The sequence below is a fragment of the Lepisosteus platostomus genome, chromosome 19, assembly GCF_059453375.1.
Source record: "Lepisosteus platostomus isolate fLepPlt1 chromosome 19, fLepPlt1.hap1, whole genome shotgun sequence".
Lineage (NCBI taxonomy): Eukaryota > Metazoa > Chordata > Actinopteri > Semionotiformes > Lepisosteidae > Lepisosteus > Lepisosteus platostomus.
Window position 1 is genome coordinate 13,866,431 of NC_142629.1, and position 19,509 is coordinate 13,885,939.

The 19,509-nt window shown below is 45.2% G+C and overlaps 1 protein-coding gene and 1 long non-coding RNA gene across 3 annotated transcripts in view; one reads left to right on the forward strand and one right to left on the reverse strand.

The window, feature by feature from the left end:
• The window catches only part of capn15 (calpain 15), an 85,236-nt gene extending 70,990 nt beyond the window's left edge, over positions 1–14,246 (reverse strand). The window contains exon 1 of one of the 2 annotated variants that reach the window (XM_088612697.1): positions 13,799–14,246. The gene's annotated coding sequence lies outside the window, so the exon portion shown is untranslated. Of the gene's footprint in view, positions 1–331; positions 3,772–13,798 lie in introns of those variants that run through there. The other variant, XM_088612696.1, reaches the window with a different exon arrangement.
• On the forward strand, positions 894–19,224 carry LOC148645171 (uncharacterized). The gene is made up of 3 exons (XR_015928421.1): positions 894–1,014; positions 8,193–8,332; positions 17,774–19,224. It is a non-coding gene; the product is annotated as an uncharacterized LOC148645171 (long non-coding RNA).
• The last annotated feature ends 285 nt before the right edge of the window (positions 19,225–19,509 follow it).

The following is a 19,509-nucleotide window of genomic DNA, read 5'->3' on the forward strand; positions in this document are numbered from 1 at the left end:
TATCGCATTTTAAAACATCTCATTATTTAAACGCCAAACTTCCACCGAAAGAGCCTTCAATAACAGTTCGCAGGGCTCTGGCATCAGATTCCACTTTGCCAACTGCGAAGTTCTCGAACTACACGACTGTACCCCGGTAAAATGTAGAATTCAGGTCTACACGCAGCTCGGATTTATTCGTTTTGCACTCTTGCTCTTGTGCGATTGTTCGGCGGGGAGATCCGTTTGAAAAAAAAGAAGACAAAGTCACTTTTTCAAGAAATCTGAATGCGTTTCCGCCTTCGGGGAATTGCGGCAGCCGGCATGAAGGAGACACTTGCGTGACCCTTACCGTCCAGTACGACGCCCGTCCCACTCGGGCTCAGCTCTGGCAGTCTCGGGCTCTGGGCACAGTCCGAGCGACAGCCGCCGTGACGCCGCTCAGATGACCGCGTCCGGTGTCATTTCAGCCGGGGGATGGGTGTTAAGGTAACTCTTTGTGATAAAGTGTCTTGACGAAAAGTGTCGGGAGTAAACCGCTCCGATTCTGGTTGTCTTCTCCCGGGAATATCTTTCCGCACAACCCAAGTTCAACGGCGATTCAAGCTCCTACAGCTCTTTACCGCTGGAGCGGGTCGACCACAGCAGAAGGGAAGCCTACCAGCGCAGCACTGGCATAAACAGACACTTCCGAGGCAAACTGGGTACTAACGGTACCCCCAATGACGGTGTGCAAACAGCGACTCCCCACAGTCCCGGCTCGGTCTGCGGAGACTTGAACGAGAGCGGCCTGAATCTTTCCAACATACGACTTCACTCCTCAACCCGAGCCCAGCGGTATAAGGCTAGTCGGGGTCTTGCGTACTGTACGAAAGCTCCTGCGCAGATTGCTATGCCGGCCGGTTACCGAGCCCCGGGGCGTGAAATATTACCCGACACCCTCGCGTCTATTTTTGAAGAGCCGGGGACGACAGAAACCTCAGCGACGTGCGACCGCCGCCACTTCGACGAAACAACCCGGTCGGAGTTGTACCGGTAAGTTTCTCTTCCCCCATTCCGACATGCGCCGCCACTTGCTAACTACAGCCCCGATGTCACGGCCGCCTCTGCGCTCACTTTCCGGATAACGCCTTTCCGTACTTGTTTCATGCGATGGCTCGCAGATGCATACATACATATGACTGGTTTTAATGCAAAACTTGTGTTTCCTCTCCGAATCGACGTCCTGGCTTGAACTTTCGGGGCATTTTGAGTCCGCTTACGAACAGGCTGTTCCCGTAACTCCACTTCGGTCCACTGTCACTTTCCCTGGTCAGCTGCACATAAGCCGAAGCCCTCGTCTGTCAAATAGTGTCCCGGGAAATACAAGTAAAACCCAGTAACCTCTTTTTAAAGCTGCAGTGCTCCGTCTTTGGCCCCCATTCGCTCCGTTATTCCCCCAGAAACATTAATTCTCCCGGCTGTACATCCTGTTACTTTCTTCTGACAGTTCCCGAGTAGGATGCCGAAGAGGAGAGACATTTCTTCCCCAACTGGCCCTCTGGCCGCTAAAGCACCACACAGCTTTCCAATCTGCGCTGCTCCCGTTCCTGGCTGATTTGTGTGGGTCTGCACCGGAGGTGGTAGTGTTGGGGGGGGTAGAAGAGGAGGAGGAGGGAGGGGGGGGGGGTGATTTCAGTGTATTATAGCTGATTTTCTCCCTGGGTTTCGTTCCCCCTCCTTTCAGATGAGGGCTGCAAGCGCAGATGCGATGTGCCCCTACCAGCGAATTGCTGCGAGTCAACAGCACGCATGCGCCTCGGCGGGTTTCAGAAAGCCGGGTTAGAGCGAGTTGGGGGGGGGGAGAGCACAGCATCTCCATTCAGTATAAGGTTACTGTATCATCACGCACATTTTTTAAACGACAACTGACATCACATTTTAAAGCGACATTGCCACGGCTGCGGTATTTTCATTCAGGAAAAAACGTGTTTCACCAAAACGGGGAGGGTGCCGTCTGTCGTCTGTGCGACAGTACGTGCGGTCCGATTCACTGCGCATAAGGGATTACTCCTATTTTGGGGGATTAGGAGCACACTGAGATTAATATTCTAAAACCCCGGTGTGAAACACTGTGCCAGTACGGTAACAACGAGTTCCTCCGGAGATAACCGATGTTATTTATACATGGATACACAGAGCACACTGCAAATTGAGATTGGCCTCGTTTAAACGTATAAAAAAGGTGCAATTCTGCCGACAGATTCACAAAACAAATTATCTCATTTCTTTTCCTACTTTTAAACGTTTATGACGACGCCTTGATTGTCAAAGGACCAAGACGTTAATCTATAGCTTTAGTAGGCACATCCAATCGAAAAAATCCAAACAATATGCAGACACAAAGCCTCAACATCATAGTTAATAAAAATATAAAAAAGCATTTTGAGATGAATCATTTAGTTATTTTACATTCTCTCATTTACATGGGACAAAATGTATCATTTTCAGAGGAGGCAACCTAATACCTATGTTTACTGTGGGTGTGATTTCACCAGCAGTGAGCCAGAGAACAGGAATACATTTAATAAACCACTCAACTTCCAATCAAACAAACCCCTTGGATACCACAGCTCACACATGCCTAGTTCATTGCAACAAAGGCTTGTTAGTTTAACTGCTGTGGGTTCTGACTTGAAAGTGCCCATCAACACCAGCAGGAGTCATACCACTGTCCACTTGAACGTTCAGTCAGGTATTGTGCCATGTGGGCTTGAGCCTGGCCTCTTGGCACATCATGCCCATTGACGCCCCTCGCAAACAGGCAGGTGTCCTCAGTGAGAACAGGAGCCCCCCTTAGAGATGCACAGCACACAGGTGAATTTAGGCATGGGGCTGCCTTGCATTTCATCTGTCAGTCACTGCTGCCAGCACCACAGGCCTACAAGCGTGTGAATTCTCGGCTAACCCCTAGCCAAAGGATTGATTAGCCTTTGAAGAAAATCATTTGTCATTCTCCTCCAACGACGTCCATTCAGAGGGAAAGGCAGCTACAGCCATTTAATAACATGGCACTAGCAACACTGGCAAAAGAAGCAGCCAGCATTTTTCTTTCAGGGGTACTGTAGATGTCGAATGGCACGACGATCTGGCAGTTTTAATCCACTATATAAATACAGCCTCCTAACTAGAGCTACTAAACCTGTAAAAGTTGTTTTGCTCCCAGAATGCTGGTTAAAATGATAGCCGCTACCCTATTCCTGTCTCCAAGAACTGTGATGTCATTGTCTATGTCAACGTTATGTCATTTGTCATGTGAGGATAACACGCAAGTGAGCATTTCATTTGTAGTGGGGTATTTATGACAATTCACTTGAACTTGATATAACAGAAGTGTCCAAAAAAATCAGAAGAGACACCCATCTGGTCACTAGCTTTCAGAACATTTAGGTCAAACCTCACAGAAATAACATGTCAGTGAGAAAGGGGGTTGGGAGGCAGAGGATCTAAGTACTGTACACCCAACATCCCTGATATCTTTATTGCTGCTTTGGCGAATTCATATTTAACAGAACCTGGAAAACAAGAATGACCATTTTCCCTGCCAGAGTTACATTAAGGACACAAAAATAAAACTCTGAACTCGCAGATGCATGAGGATGTAGGACCTTTTGTGGTTTTGTCAAGATTTCTCTCAGAAGCCGACAGAGTGCTAAGGTTTTCGTTTCAAAGGGCCTCTTCGTGTATTTTGAACATCTTACACACTTTAAAAACAATTATTTGAGGCTCTTCAGAAACCACTCTTCTTTGAATGGACTATTCACAGTGCAATCCCATCTGCAGAATAAGAGAAAATTGAGGGGTACACTTACACGTACACTTTAAGTACTGTTGCAACAGTTTGTAAGTTTCTTTTTTCCTTCAACAAGCAAGTGCTCCCAGCCTAATTCTGTCTCTCGTACTGTTTCGGAAATGTCAGAATGCAAACATCCTTTAAACAACCCACCCAACCCAACCTGTCAGTCCACTGAAGCTAAGCAGGTGTGAGTCAGTACCTGGATGGGGTACGCTATACTGTAAAAAGGCGCCGTCCTTCAGATGAGACGTAAAACCGAGGTCCTGACTCTCTGTGGTCATTAAAAATCCCAGGGCGCTTCTCGAAAAGAGTAGGAATGTAACCCCGGCGTCTTGGCCAAATTTCCCATTGGCCCTTACCAATCATGGCCTCCTAATAATCCCCATCTATGAATTGGCTTCATCACTCTGTTCTCCTCCCCACTGATAGCTGGTGTGTGGGGAGTGTTCTGGCACACTATGGCTGCCGTCGCATCATCCAGGTGGGGCTGCACACTGGTGGTGGTGGAGGGGATCCCCATTACCTGTAAAGCGCTTTAACTGGAGTGTCCAGAAAAGTGCTATATAAGTGTAAGCAATACTTATTATTAATATTATTAATACCCATTACTGCTGCAGAGCAGTGCTCCAACACACTGGTTCCCTGTGACCCCTGTATCACGTAGCTTTTATTCCAAAGCAGTTCCTAACTGTAGCCCAAGCGATTTTGATCGGTGAATTTGAGGAAGGTTTTATTTTTCCAATTGCCTTTGGCTCTTTGAAAAAAGCTGAATGAGAATGAGAACTGGTGCTGTTCAGATGTGGCAGCCAAACGCAACCAACGGGACCAAGTCTCAGCAAGCAAGTGGACCGATGAAAGGCACCGGTGATTCAGAGCTCGGCTGGAGCGAGCACCCGCAGGAGCAGGGCTGGGAGCCACTACTGCAGAACAAGTGTTTCTAACATTTGTTTGATGAATTTAACTATTTGGAGGACATCTACAGTAGCGCCACATGCATACCACTGCACTGTTTATGTTTGTATTCTTTGGAGCTGCCAAAGTGAGCTTCAATGCCGGCGATTTGAGGGGTTAAGGTTGTTAGCAGTCTTCTTGCGGGCTGCCAGGAAGACACATCAAAGCCCATTACAGCTCAACCGTCCCTCTGCATTTGTAAGACAGTCTCTCTCCTCTCTTGGCGACAGATATTCCTTCCTTATCTGTCAGCCAGTCCCCATGTGAACGAAAGCAAAGAGTGTCTGCCGTGTGCTGAGGGGGAGCAGCTCTGAGCTGCTACGAACAGGAGCTACTGTTACCCGCTACCGATAGGAAATCGCATGCCGCCTCTCGCTGCTGTCAAAACACTCTGAGATAAGCAAAACGGTACAAATTCAGCCACTGCAGGGATCCGTCATAATTCCACAAATGTGTGTAAACTGTGCAGGGTCTATTTTTTTGGTGTACCCGAATTGCTTGAATTTCACACCCCCAGCTTGTGAAATTGACTGAAAATCAATGACACTAAGAAGCTTTACTTTACTATACCAGACGTACTGCCCTGCAATGGATAGGTGTGTTGCAATACGATCACCAACGTGGGCCGATCAAAAAAGATCTCCCTCACCGAAAATGCAGCAGTTACAGGAGAGTCTCGGTTTGTGCTATATCCTACCACACCCCACATTGGTCCTTCTCCAGCAAACCAGATGTGCTGTGAAAACTGTGAAACTGTTTTCCTAGGGTGGGCAGCTTTGATAACCAGTGATTGTTGCTTTCTGAAGAATTACACACCCTTGCTCCGTGTTTGGAGTGCCAACCATTTTTGCCTCGGCGTGGATAAAAATATCGTTGCACAAACCCTTCTAGAAAAACAATGACGTACTTTCTGTGTTGGAATTCAAGCTTCTACAGAGTTCTTATTAATATACATCATGCGGTTCATCCAGTTTATGCAGGTTGAGCCCTATACTGCAGGTCAGACGTTGCTAGTTTGGAACTGAGCCGCATCAGGGGCCAAATGAGATCAAGAATCGTGAGCGAGGGCAATGCAGAGCTGGCTACATTGGGTAACCTTGAGGGGGCATGCAAAGGAGACCCCCCCCAACTCACGCTGAGCACTTGTGAGTTGGCAGCACTGTTAGTGAAAGACGATCCCCCGCCTCCACATGGAACAAACTGTCCTGTAAAGACAGTGGAGTTCACAGTGTGTCAACTGGCCAGTGGCTAGACGTGTCAGAGGAAAGCATGCTGGTCCTCATCCACCCCCCCACACCTCCCCAGTTCAAGCTGCTGTACACCTGGCGACTGCACATCGAGAAGGGGAAATATCGAGAGAAGAGGAGCAGCGATCCCAACTCAGGAAAAAGAATCGCTTTTTCTCCTCTTCTTTTCTTTTAATGAGTCCTCACCCATTGTCGTGCCTCCTGCCATCAGCAGCACAGGAACTCGAGAGACACATTAGCCCTCCACTGTGATGGCAGCAGTTCTGACAGTTGGCCCACGGGTCAGCGCAAGCGTCCGTCTCACCGGTCTCCGTCTCTCCCAAAAAAATAACAAGAGGGAGTGGGCGTTAATTATACGTGCGTTCCACTTACGGCCGCATTGATCTACCGTTTAAAGAGCTTCAGGGACGACACGTCACTTTAATTGCACAAAAGGGGAAAACCAACAGCGATCAAATCCGTCTCATTAACGCTGGAGCCACCAAACTGCGGCGGGCGTCGTCTTTGCCCAGGAGGGTTCGATCCAATTTTCCGAAAAGGCGGCACACGGCAACGGCCGAGGCGTGTTCGTGGCGTCGGATTGCAGCAGAAAGAAAAGGCAAGAAAAGCACCTTTTCGGATCTTTCTCTCCCGCCAGCAGAAATCTCCTCCCGGGCGCTAGGTTTTGTTGGAAACCCCCAAGCATCTGTGATGGCCGGACCATTCCGTCCCGCGAAGCAGAAGAGTACGACTTTTCCCAATTGTTTGACTTCAAAAACTAAGATAAACCCACACGGAACTAAAAATACATACCACTAACATTTATTCAATATTTCAAACTGATTGTCTACGCGTACGCAATCTCTTTCAACAGATGGCAGTTTGTCAGAGGTATTCACAACTATGGAGAATACTTTCGTATACAACACATTCTACACTGAGTTAATAAACATATCTAATAATACGATTTTAAAGAGGAAAGGAAACCCAATTACATCCGTCCAACTTAAATCCTTGTACTTTGTAGAAGCTCATGGAGTTGTAAAAAATGTGCTCACAGCCCATTTTAAAGACGTTAATTCTCCAGTCGTGTATAGGATTAATTAGCATTTATTCAACAATATCAGAGGAAATATGATTGTCACATAAGTACAGCTTAAAACATTTAGTACATTGCCTCCATCAGGGTAGACAACTTTACCACCGTTTCAAGTATTTGTCCCAGCTAATTCCAGTATCCGGGTTAATTAAACAATTAAGGCTCAATTAGGTATCTCACTTATTGGATACTAAAGTAATATAATGGCATGCAATCTGGGTGCCAAGATTATCTACCCTTTGGCAATTAAACTTATAATATATATTCACATTTCTTCGGAAGAGTATCTGCATCAACGCAAGCATGTTATATAGCTATCAAGGCTTACCATTTGGCGTGCCACTACCAATCATCTGTATGATTGCTAAATTTCTATCTGGTCTTGGTAGTTGGACTAATATGGTATTTTACTGTTGTACTGTATAACTGGTGTAAATGTTATATGTTAATGAACTCTTGGTTTGCAAGACAAACCCCCTTAGGAGCAATAAAGGTTAATTCAACATCATGCCCTATTAGGTGGGGGAACAGTCCTGAAACAAAGTCTAAGCTACTGGAATAAATCACATGAAGGACGCACAACTCTGAAAACAGAACTACACACAAAGTATCTGGAGAATCTGTGCCGTTTTACAAAAAAATACGTGACTCTGTAGCCTCCCCCCACAGCTGGGTGACTCATGGTTTTAACAGGTGAAAATGGAAAGAAAATGGGCTTAATCACAAGTGTTCTGGACACTTGTTCTCTGGGGGAATTCACTCTGAGGTGCGCAAAACCAAAACTACATGAGCCGCCCGCAAACAAACTAGGCACCGCCAGGCTAGCACGAAGAGCTAAGGGTGAAGACGTGTCATTAGCTGGCTTGTCACCTCCATACTGCTACGCTGCTGTGGCTTTGTTATAAACTGTTTTTATTCGTTTTAAAAATAGGACGAAACGCGATAGTACAGCTGCACCCCTCACCCAAAGGAATTCCACTCAGGCAGACGTCCGAGAACAGACATTTCTATGCCAGCAGCTCCTGCTGCACGCTGGATTGTTGTGCATTTGATAAATAAACTTTGATTGATTGATTGATTGATTGTCCGATGACTCCGCCAGAAGCACTGCGCCATGAGGGAACGACTGCTGTAGCACATCAAGCCTGCACCTCCCCTACAGCTGTGCCGACGTCCACAGGTGTGACACCAGGAGAGGAAAGGACCCAGGTAGCAGCCGTGCCACCCTGGCGACCCACGCAAGTAAGCAACAGGGAGGTTCTTGAACTTAAATACCCGAACGCCTGCAGATGACCCTGTGTTTTGTTCGGCAGGGGGAGCTGCATCGTACTGCAGGCGATGACGGACGGTCGAGTCAGCTCCAGAAACGCTCAGGCACCCCGGTGAACGAGTAGGTTATTTGAAAGCCCACGCGTCAGAGATTGCAGAGCATCATCAGCTTGGTGCACAGTGTACAGTTAACAACAGCTATGGATGAGAACAGACTCCCTGCCCATCTGAAAAGCAGCAGGTTGCCCTTCTCAAAACAAAAGCTACAGTATAGGAAGGGACAGAAACACAGCCACCTTAGAGACGAGGGCTCATTCGTCACCAGTAGAAGATTCTGCGACAGTGGCTTTGCATCCTTCAGAGTGGGCAGCTGCATTCGTGGATCACCTTCCACTGCAATCGATCAGGCACTGCATCCTCATTTCCGATAGCATTTCACAGCTGGATGGGCACAGGTCATGCATTTCCAAGCAGGAAATTAAATTCTCACTTACAAAAACTATATATATGCAGCGCACAGGAATTTCTTTTTACAAACTCCAGTGGGCTTTCACAATTGCCGTGTTTCCATCTGCCTTTGGGTTTATCAGTTCCGTCTTCCTTCAGTACTGGAGTGAACTCAACCTTCTCCACCCTTTGGCCAGAGGTTTTGCCTTCTAGCATCATTATCTGGAAATCCTTCTGCCAGAGTGCCATCACAGAGCCTTGAGCAGAATAACAAGCAAGTTTTTCATTTTTAAATATGTACTGGTGGCGCTACATTGTGCTAATACCAGCACAGTTTAAAAAAAAAACATTCTGACAGGTTTTCTGGAATACTAAAGACAAATAAATATGCATGTCAGGCTTCAAAAACTGTAATTATCACTCCCTACTTCAGATTTCATCTTATGGCTGTACAGATTCTCAACTATCAAAATAGGGTATTCTCGCAAGAGATGTGGAATGTGGAAACACAAAACTCTTTTCCTGCACACCTCTGGGACTCTCTTCTCGAAACGGCACACATACTTGTTGACGGAGTGTCGGAATTCTAGTATCTTTTACAATCAAATTGTCTTTCAATCAGAATAACAAAACATACAATCATAACAATAAACTGTGGTTCCCAAAAAGGATGCTCAACAACAGCCAAAATGAAACATTTAAACAGCAGATCTTTCAAGTGGTTTTTTGTAATTGTGGTTTTTAGTTGTTGAGAGGTTTTCTGCTTTTTTGGAAGAGCAGGGTGCCGTCTTTTAAAGATGGTGTGACAGCTGGTTAGTGTCAGTTTTACATTCATTATGCCCCATAGGTGGCTTTTAGCCGTCCATAACAACACTAGCAGATGACCACTATATTACCTGTAAAGTGTAACCACATGTACTATAGTAAAGTTGTTCCTATAATATATGAAGGCACTGATATTATAATTTCCTCATGAACTGAGCCATTTAAAATGTCCTCTTTTATACCTGATAGTGTCACAGAATTAGATCACCTTGGTTCATGCTGCTGCCACCACAAGCCCTGCAGAGCAACCTTACTGCAGGCAATAAAAGCAAAGGCTTGTGAAACCACCAAGAATAAAACATAAAAACAAAAAAGCAAGATGACCACATGTTCCCCATATCGGCAGCAATTTCTGTCCCAGTAATAAAAAGACATGTAGGCTACATAACCATTAGGGTTCGAGTCACGATGCCATCTCCTGCTTCCAAACTGGCACCAGCAGGTGACTGGGGGGTACTTGTCACACGCACTCACATTACACTGTAGCTGCGAGCTAGGAAACACGCGTCCTAAATTAAAAAAAGCACACAAGAGGATGGCAGAGTCTCTGTTAGAGGCCACCTGTTGTGGCAGACCACCTGTTCCTAGATGAGACACAGTCCGTCTCACAGATGAACAGCTGGGGCATAAAAGCAAGGGGTAGATTCCTGGTTTATGCCGAGTAGCCTGGGGCACTGATGTAACCCAATGATTCTCGGTTTTCTAAGTCTTTTTTAGTCCAGTACTGTTACGAAGCGTCTTTCAGGACCCTATGCAGACGACACAATCCGGAAGGGAGTGAACACACACAGGGAAGAGACAAGGAACGGGGCTGGTAGACGAACGGGGGGGGGGGGCGTGGTCCGGTCCAGGGCGAACAGTCCAAAGGGTAATCCGTGGGGAGGCAAATGCCCAGAGCCGGGTGATCAATCCAAGACGAACAAGACAAAGTTAAGAGCAGGAGCGGGATCCGGCGAAGGGTTGGGTAGGGGAAAAAGTTGGGGAAAGGAACCAGGCGCTCCAGGTCCCGGACAAGGCTAGTGTAGCGGAGCTAGTTCGGATGCGGTGACGTCAGCGCCCTCACTGCGCGTAGCTGCCCGGGCTGGGGGAGGTCTCCTTTAGCTCACGCGGCCGGTTCCCTGTTGCGTTACGCCGGAGACCCGGGTCCGCGCCCCAGCTGCTGCGGGACGGAACGGGCGGCGGAGGGCGCGAGCCCGCGCGGAACCGCGACGATCGCACCGGTGCCGTGACCCGGGCGGGAGTGCGGAGTGTCCTTCGCCGAGGCGAGGTTCAGCAGGGGAGGGTGTAGCGGAGCTCGGGTGTTGACGTCAGCGCCCTCCCTGCGCGTAGCAGGGTCCTCGGCTGCCCGGGCTGGGGGAGGTCTCCTTTAGCTCACCCGGTTGGTTCCCTGTTGCGTTACGCCGGAGACCCGGGTTCGCGCCCCAGGTTGCTGCGGGACGGAACGGCGGCTTTTGTAGGGAGGCAGGAACGGGGAGCGGGTGCACAAAATCACCTAAAAAGCGAACGAGCCGGAGCAGAACCAGAAAGAAATACCCTTCTTCCCTTGTAGTACTGCGTTTAATATTGCATCGCCTACATCAGCATTGTAACTGCTTTACTTTAAATGAGTTTGATGCCCATTGAAGTCAGCGGGATTCCAGCTGAAAGGAATGACATGATACTGGAGCCTCCCCAGCAAAGGGGGAGCACCATGCTGGAAATCAGGATAAGTGGTTGCGGCTTGACAGGCAAGAAACGGCTCTTGTGGCCTAGGATGTGTCTCAAAATAACCCAAAAGGTAGTGAGAAAATCCCTCGGCACAAACTTCACAAACTACGACCATGTTGCCAAAAGGGACAACCCCACATGCTTGTATCGCAACCAGGCCTCTGACGATGACTCACCCACACGTGCAGGAAAACATTCAGGGAGTCCACTGTTTCAATATTGCGGCTTTGGATCACAGCAGAGGACCGATCACAAGGCTTCATAGCATTAACCAGTGACCTCCGTGCTCGTAGAATAGACCTAGACTATTTAAGACAACTGTTTACCACATACAGTTCAATCCAGCCCAGCCTCTGGCTTGCTCCTACAGGTAAGAAATATTACTTCATACAAGGATAAAAAGTAATGGATCATTATATCCTAATAGTTGACTCAACTGCCTTGAGCTATCAGGGACAGAAAACTTGTATACACCCACCTTTTGGATGTTTTTTTTTACTAACCGAGGCAGATAAATGGCTTCCCAAGTCAGGATTCAGAATCAGGGCACGCACCATAAAGACAGTGGGTTTGTAGCCAGGCTCCTTGGGTGGAGAATGGCACCTTCTCTCTCCTGGCAGAGTCAAAGAAGTCACAGGTTGCTCGACCTGCTTTTTACCCAATTCCTGGTAATCTGCGGGGAGAGTCTCTCTCGACATCTATACAGGACAGTGAGCAGTTTCTGAAACATGACACCGGATCATAACTAAAGCTGCAGCAAGCCTCAAGTCATGTGACTCATGATGTACAGCACTTTCCACAAATATGGACGTCAACCAAAACTGCAGTTCAGACATTCTAGGTTTTGTATCCCCGTCACTAACAATGTCAGGTTGTCCACAGCACCATAGACAGACTCATACCTTAGCTGCTTGTGCTCAAAAAGGGCACAATAACCCACGGATGCCAGGGCTGTTTCACTCAGAGCAGGCACATTTAGTACATTTAGCCCTAAGCCCAGTGAGCTACGCCCCACAAGTTACTGTAGCTTAAACACTCGATGAACATTTTCAATACACCTAATTCTTGGGTGGTGCTGTTCCTAGTGAATGGTGTTTGTGTCTGCTCCGCTTTGTGCTGCGGTGTGCTATTCAATGTATGTTAACCCTGCCTCAAAAGTGAATATTTGAAGTGTGTGTCCTTGGTAGTGCTTTTTTACTCCTGGTTTTTATAAAGGAGCTTCCAGGCCTATACCAAAATCAACACCATTGAACACAGCAAAACCAAACACCTTACACATACTGGTCAGTCTCGGTTTTCAAGGCAGGTATGACACAATTGTCTTCTTAGAGATCATTTTTATTTATTTCTGTGTTAAAAACACTGACGTCGTTACTTCCAACTCAACTCTGGCACACAGGAATCTGAATCTCTAGCAGCTGAAACTTAACGGGAAGATACAGACTATGAACATGCAGAGATTTTTGTCATGTGTTCGCAAATGCATATTGTTACAACGACACTGCCCTGCATTGTTAATCTGAAAGCAGCGTGACGATGTAATGCAGATATCGTACTCGCGAACCCCCCGAAGACCCCAAACCGCCGTCGCCATAACAACAATTTACCTGCACCTAAAAATACAAACATCTTTCCCTTGACTTTCGTCTGGCTGAATACACACGCCGAGTTCCCGCGGCGCTTTTGTATGCGAGATGGCGAGGACAACGAACATTTCCAAGAAATACATTGAACTAAGAAACCTCCCGGGCTGCGAGAGCTTCGGTTTTTTTTGTTTAGCAGCAGCGGTGGCTGTCAAAGCGAAGGAGAAAGACAGAAACGAGCGAGACCTCACATCACACGTCCACAGTGCAACAAGCAATTCACAATTTATGTTGTAAATTTTCATCAGTACCATCACATCGGAGTTCCATAATCGTGCCAGGGCTTGGCGGCGTTGTCTGTCATGATTCACGGATATAACATTATACTTCCCCGCACATATTTATAATACATATCAGTATTGTACTTCAGCAGTTGTACTATACCAATGTACATTCCCGTTAAATAAATGCCAGGCACTGCCTGATTAATCAAAACTAAGACACATGCTACAGAGGCAAGTAATGCATTACACCTCAGCTTCGCCATATGCACTTACTGGGCTTTGCTGCTTTTTGTACATGGGGACTGGTTAAAATGGACATTTGCTTGGTTTAAGCAAAAACGATTTGAGGTGGCTGGAGCGTCCCTCACTACAGGACTCTCAAATCGACGAAGGGAGTGGAGATTGTTATTTAGCGCATCCCAGTATGTAACCTATATCGTTTGGACGGGACTCCCTCGGTATCTCTATGAGCAGCGTCTCCGGGAAACTACAAATCCGTCGTGGACAGCAAATCATCAAGTTTGCAACTGCTTGAATGCACTAACCTACCACCTAAAATAAAAAAAAAATACTCATATTAAACATAGCCTTACCTTTGTAGCAGGCAGCGTTGGTGCTAGAAAGAAAAGACGAGGTTTCGTGGAAAATGAACACCTAACGATTGCCGGGTTCTTAACTTTACCCGTATGGATCTTACACCCTCCAGTACAAAAGTTTAATTTCCAGTTCAAATCGTCCCTTTTGGCTCCTTTTTCAGAGCTTATGTTTTTCTCCAGTTTTTCTTCTTTCTCATTCCCCCTGCTCCCGACTCCTTGAGTTTCTGCCTTAAAAAAAATAACGTGAAACTAGACTTGTCTCTCTTGCACTCTCCAGGAAGGGGAATTCGTGAAGGGGGGAAAAAAAAAGGAAAAGAAAAGCAATACGTTACTGGCGTAGCGTAAAAGCTTTCTATGTTCCAGGTGCACCCGCTATCGAAGGAATGCGTACAAGCTGTTCGGGAATAGCAAAGTAAAACTGCACTTCCCATAATACACAGCGCCTGAGACGAAACCTGGATATCCGGGTTAGGCTGACAACAGTGGGAAGGTTGCATATACAGTGTCTCCTTATTATAAAATCCTAAACTGCTACTAGGAAAAAATGTTTTAAAAATCCTTACAAGTGGCGCTTTTAAGTCATTTTCAGATTGGTTTTTTTATGAATATTAGAAAAGGCTGACAAGATTTTACATTTACTCCGAAAACGTATAACCGAAGCCAGTCTTCTTTACCGAGTATGTGGATCGGATTAAACAGTAATTACAGGACTGGGGTCTGTGTCACAGTCATTCGGCGTGTGCCGGCGACTGAGTGGGGGAAAAAAAAAAGCTTTAAAATGATTGGCTGGCTGAGTTGCTGCCTTGTGAAGCTCACAGACGCCTTTCTTCTCTGTGAGTGTGATGCGCACATGACCAACGTTTCGCGTCCTCTTGAGGTTAAACTTGAATCATAGTTGAGTTTTTAAACTGGTTGTGCGCCGTAGTTTGCCCTGGATAGATTTTAAAGAAAATATATATTTTTTTTTATTAGCTCTAGATCATTGTGTAAAAATTGGCAACAATATTATCTATAAGCGTATATTAAGTCGTAATAAAAGTATCCCTTTCCCTGAACTTTTATTTTAAGCCACCAATATAAATTGAAATACCTACCTGCATTAACACCGGAACATTTTGGGGCCTAAAGTGTATGTGGCAAAACACTGCCATCCTGTGTCTGTATGTAAAGATGATCTGCAAACCAGACAGCAGAACAAGCCACCCCTACACAGCTCTTGGTTTGCTGGCTATGAGAAACAATAAACACACCCCCACCCTTCCAACATCAACAATAAAATGACTTGAAAGATCGTTCCCATGTTTGTTTTTTTCATTACCCTGGCACAAAAACAGATAAGTGACGTGCAGTAACTAATGTCGCATTCTCTCACATGCACAAGTGGCCTGAGGCAGGCTCTGTTGCCTGACAGCAATGTCATGTGAGTGCATGCATATTGCTCAAGTGGTGCTATCTGATTAATATTTCATTCTGGCGCTGACGCCTTGTTCTTTGAGGAATCTTGATAGGCCTCTTGAGGAGCTAAGGGAACAGGGTGATCACATTTCTGATGAATGAGAAGGTCTCCCTGCTGCAAAGACCTGGGCAAACACATACTGGATTAATGATGGGACTTGTTCTGCTACCCAATTTAGATAGTAATCTAAATTGAAGTTTAAAAGCCTCTGAAATTGCTCTTGAGAGCCTGTAAGGGATAGACTAAAGTGAGGGGATTTTATCAGAAACCAATTCTAACAGGCATCTCAGTGCTTTTCCTGTTGCTGAGCTGCAAAACCCTGAGAGCAGTTTGCGTTCTCGCCTTCTAGGAAACAAAAAAGGGGACATTTGCCTGCTTCTTTAACTGTCCATGATATATCTACACCTCAGCATTTATTCGCTCACTGTCTTATCGTTTGAGTTATAAGCGTGCATTGGCAATATGATTAATTGAAGAGGAAAGGTCAGAACAGCTTACAGTATGTCAAAGAAAGTTCTATCCATAATAGTATGCACCTTTGTACGTAGTGTGCATGCTGTATACAGGAGAATCTGGCTAAAAGAAGGACATACAGTACCTCCCACGCCTATCATACAGTTTACTTCACTTAAAGTGAATTTATTCTTCAATGGCTTCTACCCATAAGCAGTGCGATTGGCGAACACATTTGGCCATGCCCCTACACCATCTGCCTCATTATAATTTCTTATTTATTGTACATCTGCTGTCATTGTTTACAAGACAGCATTGTTTACATTCAAGCTGTTTACTTGTTTACTTGTACATTGTCTACTGTTTGTTTGTGTATTGTCTTGATGCGCTGTCTGCACTTTGTGTTTTTACACTTTTTTAACAACCGAGAGACTTTCTGTAAGTAAGAATTCCATTGTACCAGTAAAGTACAGGTTACATATGGCAGTAAAGTTCAAGTTCAAGTGGGCCTGGGTCTGTGTTCACTTTTAGATGCAGCAATGGTGTGCTAAGAGATGCATACTGGAAGATCAGTGAGAACAGTACTAGGGTGACCTGCAGCAATGAAGTGTGTCAGTGTATACCTCTTTTGTTCATACAAACGTCTCTTCGAGGAGGGTGCACAGAGACTCACATAAGGGTGAAAGATCCAAACAACACACAAAGGAGAAGTATGGCAGGCTGTGTGTGGTGCTGCGCTATGTTCCATGCAGATTCCATGCCAGGCTCTTGTGTGGTATTTCAGCATTTTGGAATTTGATATTGTTGGGTTTGTAAATCCATGACTTGCTACAACCACTGACAATTTTTTTTATATCATTGGGCAGCTGGCAAAGGTCAGTGGGTATAGCCTTGTTTGGAGGGGGGGAGAGCAGGGCACACTCTTTTACTTTGTCTCCCATTGTGAAACCTCATCACAACAATAGATCTGCATCGGCTTCAATGGCTGGGTAGCTTGTTCCATACACCCACAACTCTTTATGCAAAGAAGTGCCTCCCGTTCTCGGTTTTAAAGGCATTTCGACATTGTTTCTACTTGTGTCCTCTCGTTCATGTTTCACGATTCCGAAGAATGTTGGGCTGACTTTATTAATGAATTTGAGGATTCTGAATACTGGGATAAAATCCCTTTGTAGTCTTCTCTTTTCAGGACAAGATTCAGTTCCTTCCGCCTGTCAGTTCAGGGCCTATACTGCACTAGTCCCTTGGGCAAATACATTTTCCATCTCTTCAGTATTAGGGAATATCAGATCACAGACAGCTGAAAAAGCAAGGATTCCTGTAAATTGCCCAAGATAAAGGGATGGCATTCTCAACTGAAGAAGAGCTGCTGTACACTCCATTAAAAAAAACATTCAGATTTATAGTCTTGTCTCCACAAAGTCCAGAATACCTTGCTTTTGGAAATGATTCCAGTATTTTTACAGCTTAAGAGGATTAATATAACCCAGTGTGAACAAAAGCACGGCTCTTCAAAATGAGATTAATGTGACCGCTAAGAAGGCAGTGAGGCCAATAAATGTAAGTGCAAATTTCCCCTAGGACTATATAGGAAATTCATTCCTCCCAGGTTCTGAAAGACTTCACTTCACAACTTTTGCTGGATAGTTCAGATTGATTCCAATTGAAACTAGTAAATGTTGTCGCCAGTTGACATCAGACGAAAGTAACAAAAACATTCCTGGAAAATTCTCGATTTGCAGAAAATCCAGATCGAACTCTTTCTGATCCGAGTATGTCTCCGACACCTTTAGCTCAAGAGGAAGAAAACTGGAGCGTACCGCCAGAGATGGTCAAATCCAACTGGGCTTTTTTCGAAGGCTGACACAGGCTGTCTTTACTGTAAAACTGTTTGGTTTTTTTTTACGCATCCTGCAAGTCCCTCCAGGAAAGTGATGATTGGGTGTCTAGTTAAAAATGATAGACCCCTCACGCACACTTGCAAGACTTAAGGTCTCACTTGGTTTCTTGTAAGAGCAGTTTGGGAAAACTAATAGCTTGGTGCTTTGTTCATTTTTCAACAGACAGCACTTATTCCTGCAAAACTGGCTGATGACAGATGTCTGCAAGGAACGAGGAGCATTGCTGAATTTCATCCTATTCTCTGCGGGCCTGTGTTCTGCTGAATTCAAGGTGACATGTCAGCACAATATCAAGAACCACAGAAGTTTAAAAGTATTGACGGACTAAAGGTAGATGCACAGTCCAGGCAACGTTCCCTCTCATTTTTAATGGCCTGTGTGCGCAAACATTTCAAATTGTGCACATTTTTCCCCGGTGACAAAACCTTGTGCGCACTAAATTGAGTGTATGTGAAATTGTAAACCTGAAATTATTTTTTGTTAATATAGTCATCCTCATAGAAGCATAGAGATCCAAAGGACTGGGACAGCGACTCAACGAGCCCAGTCACAGAGACTGAGTGTCGAGCAGGGAGGTACGAGACTACGAGAGCAGAGATATCGATGATCGAGTAGCAATAATAATGCACACAGCCAAGTTGGGCCTCTCTCAGCCAGTCTTGTGATCAATTTGGCATTTTTCAATTGACAACCGTGTTTGTTTTATCATCATCATATTTATTTGGAATTGAATTTTTTGTGCGCAGTTCAATTTCCTATGTCTGCTGATTTCAGAACCTGTGTGCACAGCTTAGAGGGAACATTGAGTCCAGGGTGCCTTATTCAAAATGTTAAAAAACTGTTAAAATGTTAAAAGGCTTAGCAAGCTCAAGGATATTAATTATTGTCATTCTAATGTCTTAGAATGTCTTCTTTTGGCATTCACCAAGAAAACTCCCCCCAGTCCTGTCCTCTTCAGTTGAGTTGAATGCTTTGCATTCATGCCCTACACACTGGTTTCAATACCTGTCACTGGTTATCAGGAACCTTTTTAAGTTTCAGATTTTACATAGTATTGGAATGACAGCATCAGGATTTTGTCAATAAATTACATTAAGTAAAGCACCAGGCATAAAGCATTTTAACATGCCATCCTCTTTTTAAATCTTCTCCACATGCTGGCAAATAGAAATGCAGGCCCTGAGACGGGTTTGAGATTTTTAAATAGAAGAGGTGATATCTGCAGCATGGTTTACTCATGAAGGGTAACTAAGTAAAACCTTTCCACATGGGGCTTAAAAAGGGTTTTGATTATAATGAATTAATGTGGAAATACGTAAGGCTGAAATATTAAAACCTAGTGCAAAACAGGAACTGCTATAAGAAATAAAGGGACAAAAGAGATAATCTCATATATAACTATATATCTCATAAATAACCCCATAATCTGATTGGCTCCCGAGCTTCCTATAAATTCTCTGACATGAGAACATAACCGAGTCACGATTTTCATGAAGTACTGGCATCCTCCTCTGTACGCAGAGCTATTTAAATATTCAGTACATCCAAAACAGAGAGTTGTATTTTTAAAAGATGTTGTAAAAATAAACAAGTAAACAACTTCTATTTGTAAACTTCATACCAGTTTTAACGCTGGCTGTCTGGATTGATTGTCTCTCCAAGTAACCATGCAAATGGCAGTAGAAATGTGGCTCCGCTGTGTCCGTTTACATCAGGGGTCCCCGGTTCTGGAGACCCCCACAACTGCTGGTTTTCATTGCAGCTGGCCTCTTTACTCAACAGGTTGCTTGGTTAGAACCTTTGCAAAAAAATATTCTACTCCGAGGTTGGAGTTTTTAACTTTCTGAAGAAATGCACTAGTTAAAAGGTAGCCTCTGACAAGTTAAACCTATATTATG